This window comes from Mangifera indica, chromosome 6 (assembly GCF_011075055.1).
Source record: "Mangifera indica cultivar Alphonso chromosome 6, CATAS_Mindica_2.1, whole genome shotgun sequence".
Taxonomy (NCBI): Eukaryota; Viridiplantae; Streptophyta; class Magnoliopsida; order Sapindales; family Anacardiaceae; genus Mangifera; species Mangifera indica.
In genome coordinates this window covers 10,930,015-10,953,909 of record NC_058142.1, presented here as the reverse complement: position 1 = coordinate 10,953,909, position 23,895 = coordinate 10,930,015, and positions in this window count along the sequence as shown.

Sequence of the window (23,895 nt, the reverse complement as noted above, 5' to 3'; positions counted from 1 at the left end):
CTGGAATTGAATCAAGTTAAATTAATTTTTATTCAAGCAAACTTGAGCCACCATTAATATTGGCTCGACAAACCTACGTTGAACTCAAATCGAACAATTTGTTATTTGAGCCGAATTCAAATTACCTTTAAACGAAGCCCCCTCTAAATATAAATTCCGGGTCTACCATAGCTACGAGAGGAAATCTTCTTTTGCATATCTGAAAGTTAAAATGAATAAGAATGTTAATATGAAGCATGTGGATGATACTAGCAAAATTGCATATGAAATGCCCACACACGGGTTATAAAATACTGAATTAAATTTAGGGTAATAGAAATATTTGGATCACCATTGAGTTTGAATCTATGAAGTTATTGAAACTACCTGTTGTGATTACTTCTCGACATGGGTTGATTTTTTATTCTAAAAGTCTTCTTAAATGACAACTTTTAATGGGTAAGCTATACTACAGCAATATTGCATCAAGTTTTAGAGCAAAAACCTAACCAATATTTATAGTAGGTTAATTAATCCCAAGACCAACACTAATGTTGTCCATCTAGATCATAACTTTTAAGTGTATTGGACTTAATTTTATTGATTAATTATGCTCATTTGTAAAATAGCAATATACAATTCAATTACAAAGTTTTATTAAATCAAAACGTTAGCCCACATCAGAAAATTTTAACATTCTCCCACTTAGGTAATGTTAATTATTATTTTTTTTTTAAGAAAAAGACAAACAACTTTTAACTCCTAAGTAATCAACATTTCAACTTTAAGTGGTCATTATTTTAGAAAATCAAAAAATCTAAAGATAAATTACACTTTAATAAACAATCTAGTTAATATGATCATTAATAATGAACTAAGACATTACCTTTGCTCTTTATCAATATAATATTGTCCTTAATCATAATTACTAATAATCAAATCTTTGATCTCAATTACTAATAATCAAATCAATACGGATCAAATCTAGGAGTGTGGCAGAAGTAGCACCTAACAAAGTGATCATAAACATGTGTTATGCTTTTGTCACTCCTTTTTATGATTTCTCCTTAACCTTATGTTTCAAAAGAAATAAAAGAAATCCATTTATTTTCAATGAAGCCACCTTATAATTTCCCTTTAATGTTTATGTTTCAAACAAAACAAAAGAAATCTATTTGTTTTCAATGAAACCTGTATGTTTCAACCTTACTTAAGACTCATGAAATATCTATATACAACTGTCATACTTAAGAGTAATCTTATTTTAAGACATATGTTGTATCTTAACTGTATATATATGCATGCAAACATAAACAAATAAGATGTCAATATGATCATGATAAAAAAATATAATATCAACAAACAACAAAAAAATAAAACTCCAACTAACCCTAAATATCCAAAGACCCTAAACACCTCTATGTTTTTAACATGATTTTATGGGCAATAGGTCTTATTTTTTTGGTTAAGGGCTTAACCTTTATAAATTCAATATATTTCTACTTTACCTCAATATTTCATTTCGTTATTATAAGTTTCCTAACTGTAAGTTATTTTATTTCTATATGTCTTAATCTATTGATGTTCTTTTACCTAATTGCACTACTATCATAGTAAATAAAGTCGACAACAACTAGTCCAAAAAGTAATCCTTCAACTACATAACTTGAGAAGTTGTCCTATAACAAACTATGGATCCAATGTCCATGGTTGAGGCTGCTAGTAACAACTACTTAATGTTTTTCGAAAGTATGGTCCATTTGAATGAGTATAATAATATATCCAAAATATATTTTAGATCATCTTTACAACCACCGAAATCTTGATCTTTTGCAAATACTTCATCACCTCTTAACCATAACCCAATAATCAAAACCTTGATTTTAAGAGGAAAGGATTAAAAACCTTAAATGCAAATGTTATATTAGGCTTATGCATACCTGTGCATTCATTAAGCTTTCAATAGCACCATTATAAGGGATATTTGACATGGATTGCCCTTCACCTCACTCTTTACTCAATGTTTGATGTCAATTTTATCTCCTTTCACAACAACACATTGTTTGCCCTAGAATAATGCATGTTGAGCCTTTTAAATACACACTTTAAGTATGCATTTGAGATATGCCAATAAATCTATGAGTGTTGTCTTAGTGGATCTAAATGCTAAAACAAAATGATGTACTTCTAAGATCTTTCACATCATAAGTTTTGGATAGAACCATACCATGCTAATAAATTTGCTTTTATTGATCTTTGTATACCTATATTAGTCTATATGTTCTTTATAAGGTCGTAGGAAGTGCATTTTATTAAATTTGAAACACCATTGTCAAGAAATTCATTTCAACCATACATAAACTTCTTAAAATCACATACCAAAAACTTAATCCCTTATGCTTTTGATAAACCTAATTACACCATGTAGCTTCCCTTACTAAGACTTTCATTGAAAAAGACAACTTTGACATCCACCTTACATAACTCTACTCTAAATGAGCTTCCAATATCATGTGGTCTCATACTTTATCATCAATCATTGACTTTATCTTTTCTCACATGACTATAAATGCTTGTCAGATTAATAATTCATGAAGACTTTCAATAACATAACCTTCCTTATTGAGATACACATAAAAATTCTTATTAATAGCATCGTCTATTTATAGTAGACTTCTTCCTCAAGGTTTCCACCTCTACATCAATTGTTGTTGGGCTCATTTACTATAAGATTGGCTATTGGTTCTTAGTAGGAACATCCTCCAAAGTGATCTTAGATTCCATTGCACTTTGTGAACTTTATTGACTCCCACTTTTGATTTAGCCATGCTATATATACAGGGGAAACATTAGATAGATCTTCATCACCTTCTTTAAAAATTGAAAGAATGTCACTTTTGATAATATCAAGATCCGTAACCTTGCTTTATAGGAGTCAATTACTTTAGTACCTTGATTTGGGATAATAAATGTAATATCATTTGGAATTCTTTAGATGATTAATGTCATAGCAACAACTATTCTTGGATCTAGTTTCCTCTCAATATGACTATAAATCCTTACTTATGTGGACAATCTGTAAACTCAAATTACCTAAGCTTAACCTTTTCTTTAAGTCCAAAACTTAAAAGAAATATTTGGTATAGATTTACAAGAAAATTTATTGTGAACATACTATGTCTTCTGCTAAAGATGAGATTATTGTGACATTATCTTATCTCTAACTCTTTAAAGTTAGAGCTAGTCAGAACCTCTATTATGACATTATTATTATTGTTCATAATAATGGATTCTACTAAAGATGAAATGCAATAAACAATATAATTAACAATAAATAATTTGAAAACCTTATAAGCTATTATCTATGAGGGTTTCAGGTGTATCATCATATAATCACCTTTGGGTAGAGAATATAATATGCAATTATGGTTCTTTAGCATAAGATTACAAATAAGAAGAACAACTAACTTTTAAAAAATCTATCACCTTTGGGCAAATAAACCCCATAAGTTACTGCTATTTTTCACATTAAAAAGAAAAATATATGTTCATTGAAAATTCATAACCACCTTTGGGTAAATTGAAATTTTCATGCCCAATGCAATTTTATGAACACCTTATACAACTATTAATTTTAACACACACAATAATCACTTTTGGGTAGGAAGTTATATGCATCAAATTGAAGAATGTCTTTTTCATTGAATGTAGAATTTTCTCAAGCTTCAATGAATGCACCGCTTTGGTGATTAAACATCTTGACTACTTACAATAATTTCTATTAAGACTAAATAATATTACCAAAATTAAGATTTCATGAGATACAACATTAAATTATATCCTACAATCTTCATTAAGTATTGTAATAAATCTGCATTAAATAATAATTAAAGTAGTTTTAAAATTGTATAAGCCACGTCTTATTAGGGATTCTTGGTACATCATCATTAAATCACCTTCAAGTAGAAAAATGGCATACCATTAAAATCCCAAACACAAGGTTATATGAGTCATATGAGGGCCTTCAAAACATATAGTTTTGAAAAAAAAATCACCTTTGGACAGACAAAACTTTCTAGACCAATGTTCTTCCTCTATCTAATAGGAAAACATATATCAATTGATCAAGCCCAACCACCTTTGGGTGTCTTGAGTTCTCTGTGACTAGTGAATTTCCAAATTTAATGACATGCATTAAAATTCAAAGAATGTATCAAAACTGAAGTGTAACATCCTACCTCAAAGGTTATGTTCTTTGAAGGAAATGCTATTTGAAATTGAGAGAAAAATTAAATCAAAAGAATCATTAATTCAAATTTAATAAATAATTTAACTTCATCAATGATGCATGCGAAAATCAAATAAACAAACCAAGTGTTAACTGAAAACCAACAACAGGACAATATAAAACCATGTTGAAATTCAAAACAAACAATTAAATAATGTGTTCAAGTTTCACATGTCTAACTCGAGATAATTTATTAAATAACATAAAAGATATTCCAACTTTCTATGCCTTTACCATTTATCAGTTGCCCGTAGTCCACCACGAGCTCATTTTAGACCTACATGACTGAATATAAAACAAATGAGTGAGAAATCACTTAGTAAGTAAGAATCTTTATCCTATTTTATTATTCAATCTTTCTGAATTTTTATTTATCTCATATTCAATCTTTCAGAATTTTTATTTTAGTTTATTTCACTTCTCAATGTCAATAGATACCCTGGTCATGTGACTTTTTTCTCAAGGCTATCGTAATCGATGTTACGTATAAATTAATCTCTATCATAACACCTTCCAATAGGTGTGCTTCTGTGTGGGTACATACTATGAACTACATATCATCCATATGGACCAACACCACTCAATAGTGCATAGCCTATGTCGCCAGTAGCCTCTTAACACAACTCTCAATCTTGAACAAGTGTATGATAGAGGTGATAAATTTTGTTTTTCTCAATCTCATGACTCCTTGTCCCATCACCCTAATCGGGTTTCATATGATATTCTATGTCTAATCTTGAGTTTGATCATATTCATATAAAAATTTAATTCAATAGTCATAATATTCATTTAACTAAGAAAACCTAATTGAGACTTAATTAATAAAATCAAATAGACATATAGTCGTACGCATTTCTATGCACTAGTATGCATAAATAATCTTCTTGTGTAAACAATCCATCATTAATGGCATAATCATGCATTCATTCAAAATTGAGCACTATAATTCCATTTTGCAGGTTCTAAAGGTGTATTCTAATCTAAGGGTACATACATCATTTCAATTGTACAAATAATTACACGTAATATGGCCCAATATTCTTTAGACCTTTAATTTATCAAAGTCATATATTAAACATTCGAAATCTTGTCACGAAATCATGATAGAATTGTAGTATTATTCAGAAAAGCAAACGCATGAACATCTCAATGTTCAACAAACCATAATTAGAAGCAAAGATACAACATTGCAGCCTTCTTATGTTTTTGTTGAACATGACTATTCATTTTCTTTTAAAGAAAACACAACATATTAAATGAGATTCAGTTGTCATTTTCATTCACTAACCTTCCAAATATTTACCTCATGCATTTTGTAACACTGTATTCAGCAAAACAATATCTAATTTCATACTTTTTCACATCAATTCTCAATAATTTATCAATTAACTAAATGTTGCATAAAAATTGTTGCCAGATCACACCAATTCCTCATAATTTAATCACATGCATTCCAATACAATGATTTATATTATATTATTCCCCTCACAACAATGACTTAAATTTCATAGTCAAATGGCCGAACTTATTCATTTTGTGCTTAATCATCCAAAGCATAAATTTATTTTAAAGATGTGTTCATGCTCCAATATTTTATAAAACTCATATCACATAACAAACATTTACTTCAATCATAAATTAAAATCCTCACCAAATCCAGTAATCGTCATTAATCTACACTAATAATTCCACATAAATGACACTGTAATATTTACTAAAAGGGCATATTCCATCTACCTTTCTTCCAGTAAAAAGATTTGATGCAGGTTTGATCTCCCTGATAAAAAAAAAAAAAATCCATGTACATTGCTCTTTGCTCCCTATACATTTCTTTCTTTCTCTAAAAATTCTCTCTCTAAAGAGATAAAACGACGCTTCAAACAAAAATGGTCATAATCTCATCAATTTGTGTTTAAATTCATTTCTCTTTTTGAAGATCGTACATGCTACTTGCACAACCATAAGCTTGTAGACACCTCTAACAACTATCAACATGTACTTGAGAACCCACAGAACCCTTTCACGTGCCTCTAGAAGAGTTTCACTAGTTAACACGTGCCTTAGGAATGGAACACATGCTTTCATGTACCTCTAGACCGTTTCACGTGCCTTTAAAACACAATCATGCACCTTCATATGTGTTCTCCTAATAATCACACTCTCATGCACTTTCTTCTTCATGCACACATTTTCACGCGCTTCATGCATGAATTATTAACCTACATGATATAACTTAGTGTATGTAATACACGCATACTCAGTTGGGTTCATGCTGACAGAATTGGGTGAATTTGGGCATAATTTGACCAGGTAAACATGATTTGTTTGACTTTACGAATTGGTTTTCTGAGTTTTCCTAACCCAGTTTTGACCCATGACTTATTAAAACCCTAAGTTCAGTTTCGTGGCTTTGATGATAGAAATTCCAGGTTTGCAATCAATTATTTCATTAGACCTAAGAGGGGAATTAAGGCCTGGCTATTTATGGTTGATATCTACCAATTTATTCGTTAGAATTTCATTGGTAAGTCGCAATAGATCAAGGAAGAGCTAGTGACACTGATGGATGGTTTCCATCTAATCCCTAAGTCAATGAGCTTTTCCAATAATGATGAAGGATTAAGACAACACAAATGACACCATAGGTGGCTTAACTGCCTCCGATTACCCTGTAAATTATGGCAAGTATGCAGCTACAAAAAGTGACTTTTCAAGTCCAATTTCTTGAAAGTTATTTTTTCATTTGAAAATTGTATTTACCATAGTGAAATTTGAATTATGAAAAACAAAATCAGGGATTATTAAAGTCTGATTTTAGAGTTTCGATTAATCAATTTAAAACCCTAATTTCTAATAAGAACCCTAATTAAAAATTAATCAAATCCTAATTTCAAATTTTTCAATCCTAGTTTCAGTTTTAAAATTTGAAATTCAATAACCTATGTGTACCGCTTTAATGCCACATGTAAGATTTATTTTTGCATAAACTCAATAAAATAAATTAATCAACTTTAATCTCAAGATCGACGCACAAGTTATAAACACTAAATTAAATTTAGGGTTATAGAAATAACTAGATCATCATATAGTTTGAATCCATAAAGATGTTGAAACTACCTATCAAGATTACCTCAAGAAATGACATGGTCTTCTATTTTAAAAATCTCTCTCAATTATAGTTTTTAATGGGTAAACTATACTGCAACAATATTGTATTAGCTTTTGGAATAGGAACTTAGCCAACATTTTTAGTAGGTTAATTGATTACCCATCAAGGCCCAATAAATCTCAAGATCCAGACTTATGTTGTACACCCAGACTATAACTTTTAAGTGTACAAGGTTTAATTGTATTGATCACTTCTGTAAACTAGCATTGGAGTATTCAATTATTCAGTTTTATTAAATCAAAACATAATTAATGCTAGCCTACATTAAAAAATTTCTAACATATAAAGATATGGTGGCATATATACAGAGTATTGTAGTCAAGGATTACTATTTAATCAAACTACCACTTTCAATTGGTTTCAAGAGCTGAGAGGTGCAACATCTGATAATTTACAAATAAAAAAAACCATAATAGCATAGATTTAAAATTTGTGTTGTACCATTAGTTGTTAGGTACAGTGAGTTACTTCCTCTTGCTGGACTCCAATCCATTGCTTTCCCTTCTTTGCAAAAGGCATATTTATGTCGATGGAAAAGAGAACTACTTACATAAGTCAATTTCACCACATCAAAAAGGAGATGCCATTGTTGCTTGGTGAACAAAAAGACTAGTGTTGAAGATATTACAATAACAAGAATTGGAACCAAGAGCACTCCATCTTTGGAAAGAATGAAAATAGTTGCACAAAACACTACCATCATGGCAGCAATCGATAACAAAAGTGTTAAAAGGCCAGCAATCAACTTTTTAAGTAACTGTGAGAGGAAATCTTCTTCTGCATAGTTGAAAGTTAGAATGGATAAGAATGTTAATATGAAACATGTGGATGACACTAGTAAAGTTGCATATGAAATACCTAAAATTCATTTCAAGGGTTAAATTTTGCTTTGGTAAAAAAGTCAAGGCCAAAAATGATATTAAAAGTGGTGAACAATTTAAGTGATTGTTTGGTGAGATATTCAAAAATAAAAAATAAATAAATTACAAGTTATTGAACATCAAATCTTTTGTTTAATATGATATTTTCTAAGTATATTTTGTAATCGTGTGACATATGTTCTATTAAATTATTTTAGAATTTTAGTATGTATAGCAACCATATTAATTAATTAATTTATATATAACAATGATTATTGATCAAAACGTGGAATCATGATGACTAATTTGAGAAATCTATATGAGATAAGGTTTACTATTGTTGAATTTTACTCAAGTAGTGACAATGTGATTGTGCGGGAATTTCTTGCCCAACATAACTAAGAGAATAAGGGCATCGATGTTTTAGTTTGTTATATTTTCTTCATCTCTTGTTAAATGTTTGAACTTGAATAAAAGAGTTCTGTTATGAGCACATTAAAGTTAAATGTGTATGATGTGAGTTGTGGTTTTAGGCATAATTAACTTTGTTTGGTTATAGCTTTCAGTGGGGATGTTTTCAATCATTTTTTCAGCAGAGATGTTTCGTTGATGTATTATGAGATATTACATTATTTTTCTATTGATATGTATTCAAACATTCTTGAAATGATTTATAAATTGTGCACTCATTGAGCCTACACATAAAGGGATTTTTATTATTTCTCCATTTTAGATTTTAAGGGCATTTCAAAAGGCATGCACATAAGTTTTTCTAAAGTCATTTTAATTGTATTTTGTAGACATCAACATGAGACAACATGACCAACCTCATATGAGACATATTGGAGATTTATTAACTCCTTAAGTTGCAAAAAGAGAAAATGAACCTATAGATAAAGTAATAGGAGAGTTAGTTGCCCATAGACCAGATTTTTAAGCACCACTTGTAGATTTAGTTACACATAATTCTAATGTAGAGTTGAACCAGTAGTTGAGTTAAATGTGAAACCTCAAATTGATGGGATTAATGTGGAGTAAACTAGTAGCAGATTAGCTTAGTTAGTCATTAGAGTGACTCAAAATGAGGTTATAGTGCTTTAGGAGAATGTTAACACCATTGAATGGGTAAGAAAATTAGGAGCAAAAAGCTTTGATGAGACTGGAGATCCTATAGTTGCAGAGTCATGGATAATTACAATTGAGCATATATTTGAGGTAATAGGGTGTTTGGACACTTAGAAATTACGGTTTGCTATTTTTCTCTTAGTGGATAAAGCGTATCATTGGTGGAAAATGGTACAACAAAAATACAAGGATTTTACAGCGGTAACTTGGGAAAATTTTTGCCAAGAGTTTTCATATCACCATTATTCAAGGGTATAGCAAAAAGCTAAGAGAAATGAACTTATTAGGTTGACCCAAGGAAATATGTCTATGGAGAAATACATGAATAACTTCATTGAGCTCTTTCAGTTTTCCCTGTTGATTACAAATGATGAAAAAAAGAAATATAGATAATTTAAAAAAGGCAATTGAGATGAATTAGAACAACAGCGACTGCGAGTTCTTACTTAGAGTTTAGGAAATTGGTAGAGGCAGTTATGAGAGTTGAGGAAAGTCTTAAAAAAGTAGAGAAAAGAGAATCTCAAGGACAAAAGCGTAAAGTTAGTGTTTGGGAAACAAGTGGGCTTAAAGACAAAATGTTGAAGAAAAAAGGTAGATTTTTTTAGCAGTTAAGTGAATCTTTTCAGAGTACGAGATCTAGATTTTAAAGGGGTTAAAGACAGTTTTAGGAACAACAAGGAATAGGTAGTAATAATTGGAATCAAAGGTCCTTAGGAAGCACACTACAAGCTGGCAAATATCAACATTATTAATGTAACAGTTGTGGTAGATTCCATTCAAGACAATGCTAGAAAGAGGTATTGAGTTGTCATCGTTGTGCATAGTAAGCCATTTTAAAAGAGATTACCCTTTGTTAGCAAGGTGGGAGTGTCACTCAAAGACCAGTTAAACAAAATTTTCAAGAGACTAGTGGTTAGTATTTTAGACAATAAGGGCCTCAAATTAGGGAAGGATCTAATATAGGTACTCAAGGGTAAGCTAGTGGTACTCATAGTAAAAGCGGTTAATATAAGGGACCGAGACAACCTTAGGCTTAAGCACGTGTTTTTGCTCAAATACAATAAGAAGCATATGCCTCTCTAGAGGTGGTTACAGGTATGTTGCTCATTTTTTACTAAGAGCCTTTTACTCTAATTAATTCTAGTTCTACTTATTCTTTTGTTTCATATGCATTTGCTAAGCATGCCAACAGAGAGTTAAAATACTTGGAATGTGAATTGGAGGTAACCACTCTTACAGAAGAATCAATTTTAGCGAAGAATGTGTATAAGGGTTATATAATAAAAATGGGTGTCTATAAGTTAGAGGTAGATCTGATTCCTTTGAACATCCAAGTTTTTTATATGATTTTAGATGTGGATTGGCTAGCTTTTCACCATGCTACGGTAGATTGTTTTCACAAGGAAGTAGCCTTTATAAAGATGGGAAACCAAATTTTATTTTCTATAGGGAGCGTCGTATCATTCCTTCTTGTGTTATCTTTGCTATCATTACTAGATGATTTTTTCGAAAGGAATTTTAAGCTTATCGATCACATTTTGTGGACACTAGAGTTAGTGAATCAAGGATATAAGATATTCTAATGGTTAAAGATTTTTCAGATGTTTTCCCTGATGATTTACTCGGGCTATTACTTGATAAAGAGATTGAGATCATAATAGATTTGATTCTTCTTATAACTCTCATATCATTGGCCCCTTTATGGAATGGTCCTTTTGAGCTAAGGGAATTAAAGGTAAAATTGCAAGAGCTGGTGTAAAAGGGATTTATCAAGCATGGTGTATCTCCATAAGGAAGGCTAGTGATGTTTCTTTAGAAGAAAGATGGAACTTTCAAATTATGCATTGATTATAGGCAATTAAACAAAGTGACAGTATGTAACACGTATCTAGTGGCTCAAATTTCATATTTGTTTAATCAATTACAAGGTGCTAAAGTTTTCTCTAAGATAGAATTATGCTTAGTGTACCATCAACTAAACATTAAAGAGTCAAATGTTCCAAAAGTTGCTGTCAGAACTTTTTATAAACATTATGAGCTTTTGGTGATGTCTTTTAAACTAACTAATGCACCAAAAACATTTATGGATTTGATGAATAAAGTATTTCACTCTTTCTTAGATAGATTATAGTGGTATTCGTTGATGATATTTTGGTTTATTTATAGAATAAGACAATATACACAAAGCACCTAAGAATGGCCCAACAAACTTTATAGGACAAATAACTCTATGCTAATTTAATAAGCACCAATTTTGGCTAGATAAAGTTGCATTTTTAAGACATGTCATTTTAGAAAATGATATCTATGTTAACCTACATAAGGTGGAAGTGGTTTTGATATGGGAAAGACTTGTCAATGTTATAGATATTAGAAGTTTTTTCGATTTTGTTGGGTATTATCAAAGATTTGTTGAAGGATTCTTTAAAATAGTAGTATCCTTAAGTAGACTAACTCAAAATAATGTAAAGTTTGAATGGCATTATGAGTGTGAGTGAAGTTTTCAAGGGTAGAAAACAAGATTGACTTTAGCCTTATACTTACCTTACCCTTTAGTACTAATGGGTTTATGATATATAATGATGCATCCAACATGAGAAGGTGATAACGTACGCCTGTAGACAACTCAAGAAGCATAAGATGAACTACCTAACTCATGATTTAGAACTTACAGCTATGGTCTAGACATTAAAAATATGGAAACATTATCTTTACAGGGCGATTTGACAAATCTATACAGATCAAAAGAGCTTGAAATAATTATTCATATAGAATGATCGAATCTATGAAATGCAACATTTAAACCCTCATTTGATGAAGGTGAAATGCATTTGGGTCATTATGGAACGTTTAAAAAAGTAAGCTTACTTTTTGCCAATCAAAGCCACACACTCACTTGATAAGAGCATGAGCTCATGCTTAAATGTTGAGTGACAACTCACATTTAGAAAACTTAGCATAGAGTTGTCTTACTTTCAACCTTTGTAGCACAATCTAATTAAATGTTGCTTATGTTCTTCTCAAGGGTTGGAATAGACTAGGATGTCATTCACGAACACCATAATGAACTTATCTAGACTATCCCTATGAGGTCTATAAACACTATTGAAGTATTAGTCAACTCGAAGGGCATAACCATGAACTCATTGTAATACCCCAATTTCAAAACCTACTCAAATTAGAATGCTACTAATTTTCATGACTTTTTTATAAAATATAATTATCTCTACAACTTAAAATTTTCTAAATTCCTCATAAATAATAATTCATTAACTTTAAAATATTCAAAGTCTTACATAAATCTTCTATAATCACATAACTATTCATGAATCATGAACTCTACACATCAAGAATTACCTCACTCTTTCTCTTTTCTTGAATTCATTTTGTTCCATACTTCCTAGCTACTATAGAAAATTTATTTTGCAAAATGATGGAGATAAAGAGTGAGTCGTCAACTCGATAAGTAAAAACAAATATAATATATAACTTTTTTATAAACATTGTATCATAAAAACTTCTTTACTTTCAAAATAATTAGTCATAAGGAAAATAAAAATAAAACTTTTCATATTCATGAACCATAACAAAATAAAACACTTTCATTTAATAAATCATAAGCAAAAAATATACAACACCTTCATAATCATTATCATAAAAAAAGGCAAATATAAAACACTTTCGTATTTACCAATAATAAGAATAAGCAATATTCATCATATTTCATAAGATAATCCTGAAAGACTTCATATGATGTTGCCCATATATAGAAAACATAATATTCGTAAGCTCATGGATAGAAAACATGGAATTTGTACTTAGCCTTTGCCACATAATGTCACCCATATCCCCAATGACTTGATCATATTCATATTCGTATTCGTATTCATCATAAGTCTATATACTTTTCATCATTTATATTCAATTCATATTGGTCTATAGGCCCTTCATCGTATTCATATTCATAATTGGTTTGTAAACCCTTTATCATATTCATATTCTTATAGGTCCGTAGACCCTTTATCATTCATATTCATAATTTGTTCGCAGACCCTTCATCAGTCAACATATGTCCTTGAATGTGTTATGATCTAGTCATATATATCAATTCATAAATCCGTCAATTCCTTATCTTATTATGAACATTCGGTTAAAATAATCTTATAAAGCTTTTTTTCTAACAATTCTTTATCTTTGAAAAATATACGAAAATCTTTATTCAAGAAATATTCAAATGTTTCTGTCTCAACAATTATATAATATAACATAAGTTTTCTTCTACAAAATATTTTTAGATATCTAAAAAAACACATTTTTAAAAGAACACATTTTAAAATATTTTTAGATGCAAATAATAGATGCTCTTGAAATATCATTATATAATAAAATCATAAAATAGTCCATTAATTTTAAAAAAAGGAATTTCATAACATAAATCTTCATGTAAAACATTTTGAATATAAAGCACAAATCATTATATACTCTGTACGTTTTTACTTATCTTAATAACTTCTAATTATGTCTTTCATTGTCCAACGAGGTAGAAGTATCTTCGCATTGTCCTAATAATCATAAATCAAATTTAATACTATTAAATTTTAATCTTAGAAGTATATTTTAATATGTTATAAGCCTTACAAATCATAATCAGTCTGTCAAATCAAAATAAACTCTATCGAAATCATTTGTGCATATACAAACTCTTCATTGGATAGTTATGATTATGAACTTTTTAGTAAATTAATCACTCATCATAAATTCACAAAATTTCGACAAATTAAATTAAACATATAATAAAATTTTCAAATGAAACAAAGTTTAATTTCATTTTCAAAACATTCAATAAAAAGAGGGGATCAACATTGTCAAGAAAACCAAATTTTTACTAGACAACACCTTTTACTTTATTTTGGACAATTTCTATAGGTATCAAAATTTTAATTAAATTTTGATATAAATGAATACACATATAAGAAAACCATCAAAAAATTTCTCAAATTTAAATTAATTCAATTTCATATTCAAATTATTTGATAAAAACCATGATACAAAATTGTCTAGAATTTGAAAACTTTACTGGATAGTCTTCATTATAATATTTTTATTAATTTCTATAAATATACAAAATTCGTAAAATTTTGTTATAACTTAAAGGACATATAATAAAGTTATGATAAAAATTTTGAGATGCAATTGCACTAAAATAATTTATAAAAACATTCAATAAAGTCAAACTAGCAAGTTGTCCAAAATTCATAATTTTTACCTAATAGTCTTTGTTCTAATATTTTTAGAAATTTACGTGATTATCATAAAATTATAAAAATTTGACATGATTTAAGAAACATGCTATAGAATTTCCATAAAAATTCTCAACTACAAATACAATAAATTTCTTATTCAAAACATTTAATAAAAGATAAATTATTGAATTGTCTAGAGTTTTCATATTATAATATGCATAGACACAATTTTAACCCTAATACTATATCAACACGATTAAAACCTAAGCCTTCAATAATCTAGTAGGATAAATCTAAATCCTAAAATTAAACCTAATTAGATAAAATAGAAGGAAAAGTTAAACTTACAAAATTTCCAACCTCTTGTTGAAATAAAATGACCTCTCCTCCAATTGTTAAAAGGTGAATAAAATACAACATTCTTGTGGGAATGCAAACTCTGGATATAAACTCTTGAAATAAAAATAATAGCTTATAAAGGCTTATTTAAAAGGATAATAACTCCCTCAATTAAAATCCTTTAATCTCTCCTTATCTTCAAAGTCATCTAAATATCTCCCTTATTTTAATCCCTCAATTTATTTCCTTATCCTCGAAAGTGTTAAATCTTATCATTTGATTTATCCTTTCTAAAATTTGAATTTTAACTTCAAAGATAAAAATTCCTCTAATTGCACACCTTTTAATAAGTCTTTGCATCTATATTTATTTATTCTTATCCTTTTATTTAAGGACTAATATTATGTGTATCCAATTTTAGTACATAATTCATATACATAGATGGTGTGTCATAATGTAATTAAGTGATACTTTATTTTTAATTTAAAATCATGTAATCATATAATAATACATTATTTATGTACACAAATTGTGTACCATAAGTGGGTACACATAGTTTTATTGTTCTTTAAATATCCATCAATATATCCTCATAATTAATTTATCAAATACTATATATTATTATTCTTTTTATAAAAATTGATATATTACACTCATAATGCCCATATATTGTTTTGAAAGTTGTCTTTTGTATGTCTTGCTTGACTACTCAAACTTGATGATATCTTAATCTCAAGTCGATCTTCGAGAATACTAAAGCATACTTGAGTTAGTCAAACTGATTATCTATCATTAGGAATGGGTACTGGTTCTTTATTGTGACTTTGTTTACCTTTTGGTAGTCAAACACATCCTCATATCCATCTTTCTTTTTAACAAACAAGATTGGTGCACTTTATGACGAATGGCTCAATTAGATAAAGCCACTGTCTAAAAACTTTTGTAGTTGTTTCTTTAATTCTTGAAGTTCAGCTAGGGACATTTTGTATGGTGCATTAGAGATTGACAGTGTCCCAAAAGTCAACTCTATACTGACTCCACTTCTCGCTCAAGTGCTAACCTTGGAAGAATATTAGGGAAGACATTTGAGAATTCTTGCACCATTGGAGTACCAGTTACACTTAGGACAACCTCATTTATCTCGTTCACTATATGTGCCAAGTACCTTGTATAACCCTTACACAACATATTTCTAGCCTTGATACTATTAATTATAAAGTTGAGCATTTAGCCCACTCCAAAGGAGAAATTATCTTTGTTATCCAGACTGAACCAAACTTTCCACCCTTAACTGATATATGATGCACAAATAGACTCAACATCTCTCTTGTGTTTTGTCAATGTCAGATTTACCTAAAGATGTAACTAACTGGATTCAATATTAGATATATAACTGATTGGCTATAGTGCAAATGAAAAATTGTAAGGGTAGGTGCGTTAGAGCCAATCGTATTTGACATTTGTAATTATAATTTTATATTAATTATTAATAAAAGATTAATTATTATATAATTCATATATCATTTTATTATATGATTATATGAATAACATGTTCTTAGAATGGTAGTACTCTGACGAGAGGATTAAATGATTGATCATAGAACCCTAATACACATTACACAGTCATGTTAGAAACATCTGTAATCTTAACATTACAATAAACAAGGGCACATGTAATGATGATAGGATTATCATAATGTTGAGTCATCCCACTGAAAAGTGACAATATTCACATGTCAAAGTTGTTATAGATAATTTGGTGTAACACATGGGTACACATTATAGACGTGTTCATTTGACTGACCCAACCAGACAATATCCATATGGATGATGCTTCAATGTCTATGAAATAAATCCTTTGAAAACTACGGGTGCATGTGATCCTTTGACTTAAAATCACTAGATTGTCTCGTGTAAAGATCAGTATAGTTTGATACTATATAACGTGCCACTGTAATTAAGGTAACCATAAAGGTAATGAGTGGTTATATCATGAGTTACATTGAGGTTATGGTTGATTAATAAATGATTCGTCATTTCTGAGTTAGTGAAAAGATATCACATGAGAATACTGAATGGCATTCATGGCTGTTTAAATCTGTTATCACAATAGGATTGGGTTATAGTCTAATCTATGTTGATTATTGATGTGTATCAGTTCATACCAAGAAACCACTGAGATAGATACAATTCTATATCTCAGCTTCGAGAGATATTAGTTAACGAAAAAATTAAATTACATGTAATTATGATGTTGTAAAAACTTAAGAGATGTTCGTTGACACATTATCGTCTAAGTGGCTACGACACTTTACTAGAGGTCAATCTTGGTTTTTGTCTAAATTTATCTTGAATCTAAACACTATTAGCTCAATAGAAACCTTATAGGTTATACACACAGAGGAGTTGAATCAAACTCAGAGGCAAAGATTGTTTGTTAACAATCCTAATGTTTAAAGTCAAGAGAGAGATTGCAAATAGAATGTGTTTGCCTCTTAGGGTCGAAAAGACTCAATTTTAACTTGCTATGACCAAGTGCATAGTCATGCATGTTAATATGCCAACCATGCACTTGGTATGAGAGATGTTGACTATGCACATGCATAATGTTAATCGATATCATAAAGAAATGCTATGTCGATTAGCATACACATATGGTACAGGTTATGCCAGCGTTAGGGTATGTCAACCGACAAGCATGTGTTATTGACCATGCGAGTGTTTAATGAATGTCAATTGTGCATGTATATGTTGAGGAAAACGGTGCTTGATTGAACTTTTAGTCATGTTTGAACACCTGCATATATAAATTAAAGCGTGTGTTTGAGATTAAATAAGGAATAAAAATACATAGAAACCCTAACCATAAGTTTTTGTGTTTTCTCTTTCCTATGAACGCAATGATCTACCCAAAGAGCCCTAACAGCGTCTTTGCATGGATTTGTCTCTTTCGTGTTCATGCTTTGTATGGATATCAAGATATCACGTTTCAATGGTTGAATAATGTACCATCAATAGTATACCATCTCAAGCCACGTGAAATTTGAAAGGGTCATCAATGTAAGTATAAATCTAAAACATCATATGAATATTTTTGTATGTTTATAGGTATCCTGGTTGGGGTTTTCAAGATTGTTTTATTTTAAAATTTTTAATTTTGTTGTGCTATCGATTAATAGTGCCCTGAAAACCTTTCAACATCTACTACTATATCTTAGCATCTCTTTTTATAAGGAAGCTGACATATTGAATCTTTTTTTTGTCAATCATTTGAAATAACCCTATGAAATCCTCAATTACCTCTAACCCCTCTTTAGTTAGTACTCCTCTTGGAACCAAGTTAACTCTAAACTCAAAAGGTTGATGTCTGTCTATCAGAGTATAGATAAGGTGAAACTTCCCTCTTCTATACCAGTTACTATAAGTCTTGATGTGTTCTCACCCACTTTATCATGTTAGGCTAGCAACTTAACTACTACATTTGTTTGGTTCTAGTGAGGCCTGAATCAGATGCTAACACTCTCAAATACCTCTCTGTCCTCTTTAAGAAGTTTCGGTATGATCTGTCTAATCGTTGCACTATTTATTGATAGTGCTACTAAACACCGAAAGTTTGTACCTGAGTCTTAAATTGGCTCTTCTCTTAGTTAAGGACCACTAAAGTACTCCTGATAAGCGTCCTTGATCTCTTTATCTTGAAACAAAACTAATCTTAGGAAAATACACTATTTATCTAACGTAGGTTTAAAATTTACTTATTGGGGTAGACATGCAGGAACAATCAACATTGCATGGGACGTTACTTTCCTCACTTAAGCACTTTTTAGATACATTAAGACTACGTTTTTTTTTTTTTTTTATGTTCTAAAATCATGCTTTGATACCATAAATGTAACACCTTTTTTTAGAAACATACCCCTAAATGAAATATGCTCGAAGAGATGTGCACTACTTGATTTCTTAATTTTTTTAAAAAAAAAGAAATTTAAAAGCATGTAATTAATTCATTTATATTTAAAAGCGTGCAAAAAGATGTAAATTGAATAAATACTTTAAAATACCTTAAAATCTTTTATTATTACTAATCAGGTTTTTAAAAGCAACTGCAATCAATAAAATGCATAATTGAAAACACAAACACATAAATGACATAAATTCTAATAATGACGATATTGCCCTTCACCTTAATGAAACAGCTCGATTAGAGCGCTAATTCCCCTATATGCATTGACTTTTACCTACAAAACCATAAAAAGGAATGTATGAGTGAAAACACTCAATAAGCTAGGGTGATGTCTCAATACTTTGCACAAAACATAAAATTGAAGTCCTAAGGTTCCATTACTAAATATTCATGTGGTTGAAATGGATCTTTTTGGGCTATGTCCTTTACCCATCCATCTATTTTCGACACCTTCATGCCTTAAATACATAGGCCATGTTACACAAAATAATAAGGCCTATGTTGATCTTAACATATCTAATACTTAGATGAAAACATATAATACTTTATGTGTCTACTAACTATTATGTCTTGCACTCATGTCATGTGACCTATTAGACTAGCTAACTGTGATACCTTAGTCACACAAAGAAATATACACATTGTCCTTCTCTTACCATATATACTAGTAACGTAACTGTTATCTAAAACCATCTTGGGAAGGCCCTTATCACAAGTACGTATGTGATGCATCCCGCTGATCACGTGAGAAATATCTGAAAAATCATAATCCCTTACCATGCACACCTGAATTGAACTGAATGGTTTATAAGTGTCTTCAATGACTCTAACATATTCATTAAAACTATAGCAATCTCTCAATCATGATCTGTAAAAAAATGATGTTTGAAATCTTTTGATTAGGTATTAAAAAACCGTGTTGTAAGTATTTCATACCCTTTCACATACTTTCAACATAAGATATATTGAATTCTACCTATTTTCAACATCTACTTTTAATTTTTTTTCGTCTTAACCCCATTAATTTACATATTTCAAGATACGCTTATATATATGATAAAAATGATGAAATCTAAGCAATGAGATGTCTAATTGTTGATATCTCCATTTTAGTCATGCTTATTCCATTTTGAGCTATTAAATTAATAATACGGTATGGACATTTCATATGTGATTACACATTAATTCAATAATTTTATCATTATTTTTTACATTATCAAAACTCATTGTAAAAATAGAATTATTAATTTTATATTTATAAAAAATATTTACTAATGCTTAAAAATTATAAGACCACTATGCAGGTATTTTAAATTTTTAAATGCAATAACCTTTTTGCACTGTCAATCAGAATTAATAATAATTGGTAGTTGCTATAGGTACTTTATGTTTTAATTTGTAGTTGTCCACAAATTTAAAGTAATTAAAATTACCTATTAAAATTATTAAATTTTCTAATAATTTTTAATTTCATTAATTCATAATTTATAATAATATCTTACCTAAGAATTGCTCTAGAAATTCTTTTAAATACGGGTTAAACACTATTTTACATCATCAATTCTAAAATTTCATCTTTAACATAAGAAAAAGATATCTACTCATGTAGTTTTGCATTTTCATTTGATCGTACGTGAAAATGAACATTTTTTCCATGTGTCTAGAACACTAGCACCAGGACTAACAAATTACAATTAGGTAAATGCAATTTGTTTTTGCCTTTTGACCTCATATGAAATTTTTTTACAAAAAGTAGTAATATATCAACAAAGATATTTTGTACCATCTGAACTTACATATGTTAAACCTGAACCGTAATATTTGCACACTGTTTGACAAATTTGTTTTTCCTTAATCATTTTTGTTATTTAATTTAAGTGATTTTACACCATTGACTTTTTTTGTGTCTCTATTGAACATGTGGCTATCCTACTTTCACTTATTCAAATGGATTGAAATCATGAGAACATGAAACCATGTGTAAAATATTTTTTTTTATAAATTAAATTATAACAAAAAAATTGATTGATAAAATTAAAATAAAAACAGATTTATAAACACAGAAAATTATTATTTATAATTTAGAAAGTTTCACATTGAGAGTTGATAATAGAATATAAGAGTCAGAATAATGAAAAATTGAAAGAGATTGAGAAAATGTAAATAAAATTTGGAAAAAGGGAAGGGGGTGTTTTATATAAGAAATTGAAAATGAAAAAAATATATATTTATTCTAGCTAACTTTTCCTCTTTATACATATATAGCCACAATTTTTTTCTATTATACATATATAGTTCATAACATAAAATTTTCAAAATATCTTTTAAAATTCAAAGTCACTCAGCCAAACATTAGCTGACCTAGCCAACACAAAATCACCCAACAGCAATAACCACACCCGATAACCAACAACCACATCCACCGACCAAGCATTTCATGGACAAATTAGGTTGGTCGGGAGATCGTTGACTCTTTGTTGTCATTATTGATGCCATCCAATCGCTAGGAACCACATTTTCACCACTTTGGACACGTTTCACCAAAGGCTTTTCATCATTTAGCTGATTTTTATCTGATTTCAAGCTTAAACACTTAAAAAATGTCAAATAAGGTGCGTATATGCCCAAATATTTATAAATTTACATTCATCATTACTAGATTCACTTAGTTTTTTGTTGGATGATTTTGGGTTTTCTTAGATTTGCTTTCATTATATTAAAATAATATTTTGGTTGGTGGAAATTATGTATGTGAATTGAAAAAATGTTTGTGATACATGATTTGTTTGATTTGTGGGTGAAAAACTGAGTTTTTCTAGTGATATGTGCGACAGTTAGGTTAATTGAATGGTTGGCTAGCTGCAATTTCTTTTTTAAAATTTGGTTGGCTGACCGACCAAGAATTTTTTTGTTTAAATTGGTTGGCCAGGGTTGGCTAAGTCCTTCATCGATCGACAAAACAATTTTTTTTTAATTTTCGATTGTTTTTTACTTTATTTTTTAAAATTAATTGTTTTCACAAACTGAATTATTCTTTTTATAGTTTGTTTTAGAATTTCTCTATTAACAAACATGATAGTAAGCATAGGTTCTACATTGCACATAGATTTCGAGGGCATCTGATTGTCGAAGCAAACCTAGACATAGTTACAAGGATCTATTCTTCACTTAATATGACTCAGAAAGAAATTTTCAGAGGAAAATGTTCTAGACATTTTTTTAACTTGCAAGAACATCAGAATAGCTCGATACTCATAAACTCGATAATATTTCATCTTATAAACTGCGAAATTCTAGAGGAGAGTTATAGTTTCAAATAAATGATGTTGATGTTTGGTTCAACCCAGTGGAGTTTGCCTTGGTGATAGGGCTAATTATTGGCGACAACAAGGATGTCTCACATGGACGTGCATGAAAGCCATCGAATTGTTGTATCAATCGATTCCCAAGAAGACTGGGTTTGTCTGACATGTTATATTAATGTGTAACTAATATTTATTGTTCACTTGATATGACATATTTTACACTTTTATGTAAGAGGAAGAGAAGAAGGAACTATCCTAGGTCGATTACTAAAAGAAGCCATCACATAATGAATAATCCATTTTATGAAGAGGCAACAAGAAAGGAAAACCTGCCTTAAGAACTTACTTCCATTATAAAAAACGGCGTTCAATGGAGTTATGAAGAAAAGGAAACATAAAGCAAGTCCCTTCACAAACCCTACAAACCCACGAGGGAGCAAAGGCTCTTGGGTTGATTCAACTACTTTAATAAATCTGGTTAATGCCTCGTATTACAAGGATTTTCATGATTATATCTGAATGGTTTGATCACAGATAAGGTAAATTTTTTCTTCAAATACTATACCATCTCATATAAACTAATTGTTTTTTATAAATTCACTAAGTGACATGTTTTACTTTCCAACATAGAATATTGATAGTTATTTATATCTCTTGCAGCATGCACACAAGAATGATAATTTGACGACTATCTCTACACTGTTGGTATATCAAAATGTAAGTCCAAGAGTTTTTGAGACCCAAATGTGAGTGGGCATCTATTGTTATCAATTAGATAAATGACATATCTAAGGTAAACAATAACTTATATTTTTGCCCATGGAGCGCAATTGATAAGATAATATATTGATCCCTTACAATTAGTTATATTATATTATCTTTCAGATTGAATAAAACAATTAACAGTAATTTCATGTGTACCATGTGTACTTTCCCATAAACTTGGGTAATACGCATTGGGCATGCGACGAGCTTAATTTGTATGAATAAGTGATAATGGTGTACAACTCTACGAATTACACAAAAGATGCAATGAAATTTAAGGCATGGATGCAACCATATAAATGCTTGTCATATATAATAAAGGCGAGTGGTTATTAGGACATATTCGATGGTACTCCATGAACTAATGAGTTGGTCATCACATGTTGGAAGACTAATGTCCCCAAAAAGAAGCCCGATTTGACATATTATGGCATGTTTATGCTTTATTTCATCGAATGTCTTACACTCAAACGTCTTGTTGACTTTAGTACGAAACATTCAACAACATTAAAAAGTCGGATGACCACCAGTATACTCAATAAGCATACAATGGGTAATGATTTTAGGTATTTAGTTAATATTATATGGTTCTTAATATTTTGCGTTTCTATGTGCTAATTAAAAATTTCTTCATAGTGCATGTTTTGATGTTAACTGATGCTATTGATACCATTACTTATATGTGTGTTTGGTGTTATTAATACAAGGGCATGCAATTTAAGTAATCTTGCAAATGTTTCGCACTTATGTGTATTTGATGTTATTAATACATGCGCATGCAAATAATATCAATTTAAGTTATTATTTAATTTCATACACATTCAATTTCAATTCAAAATAATGTTGCAAATTGGATTT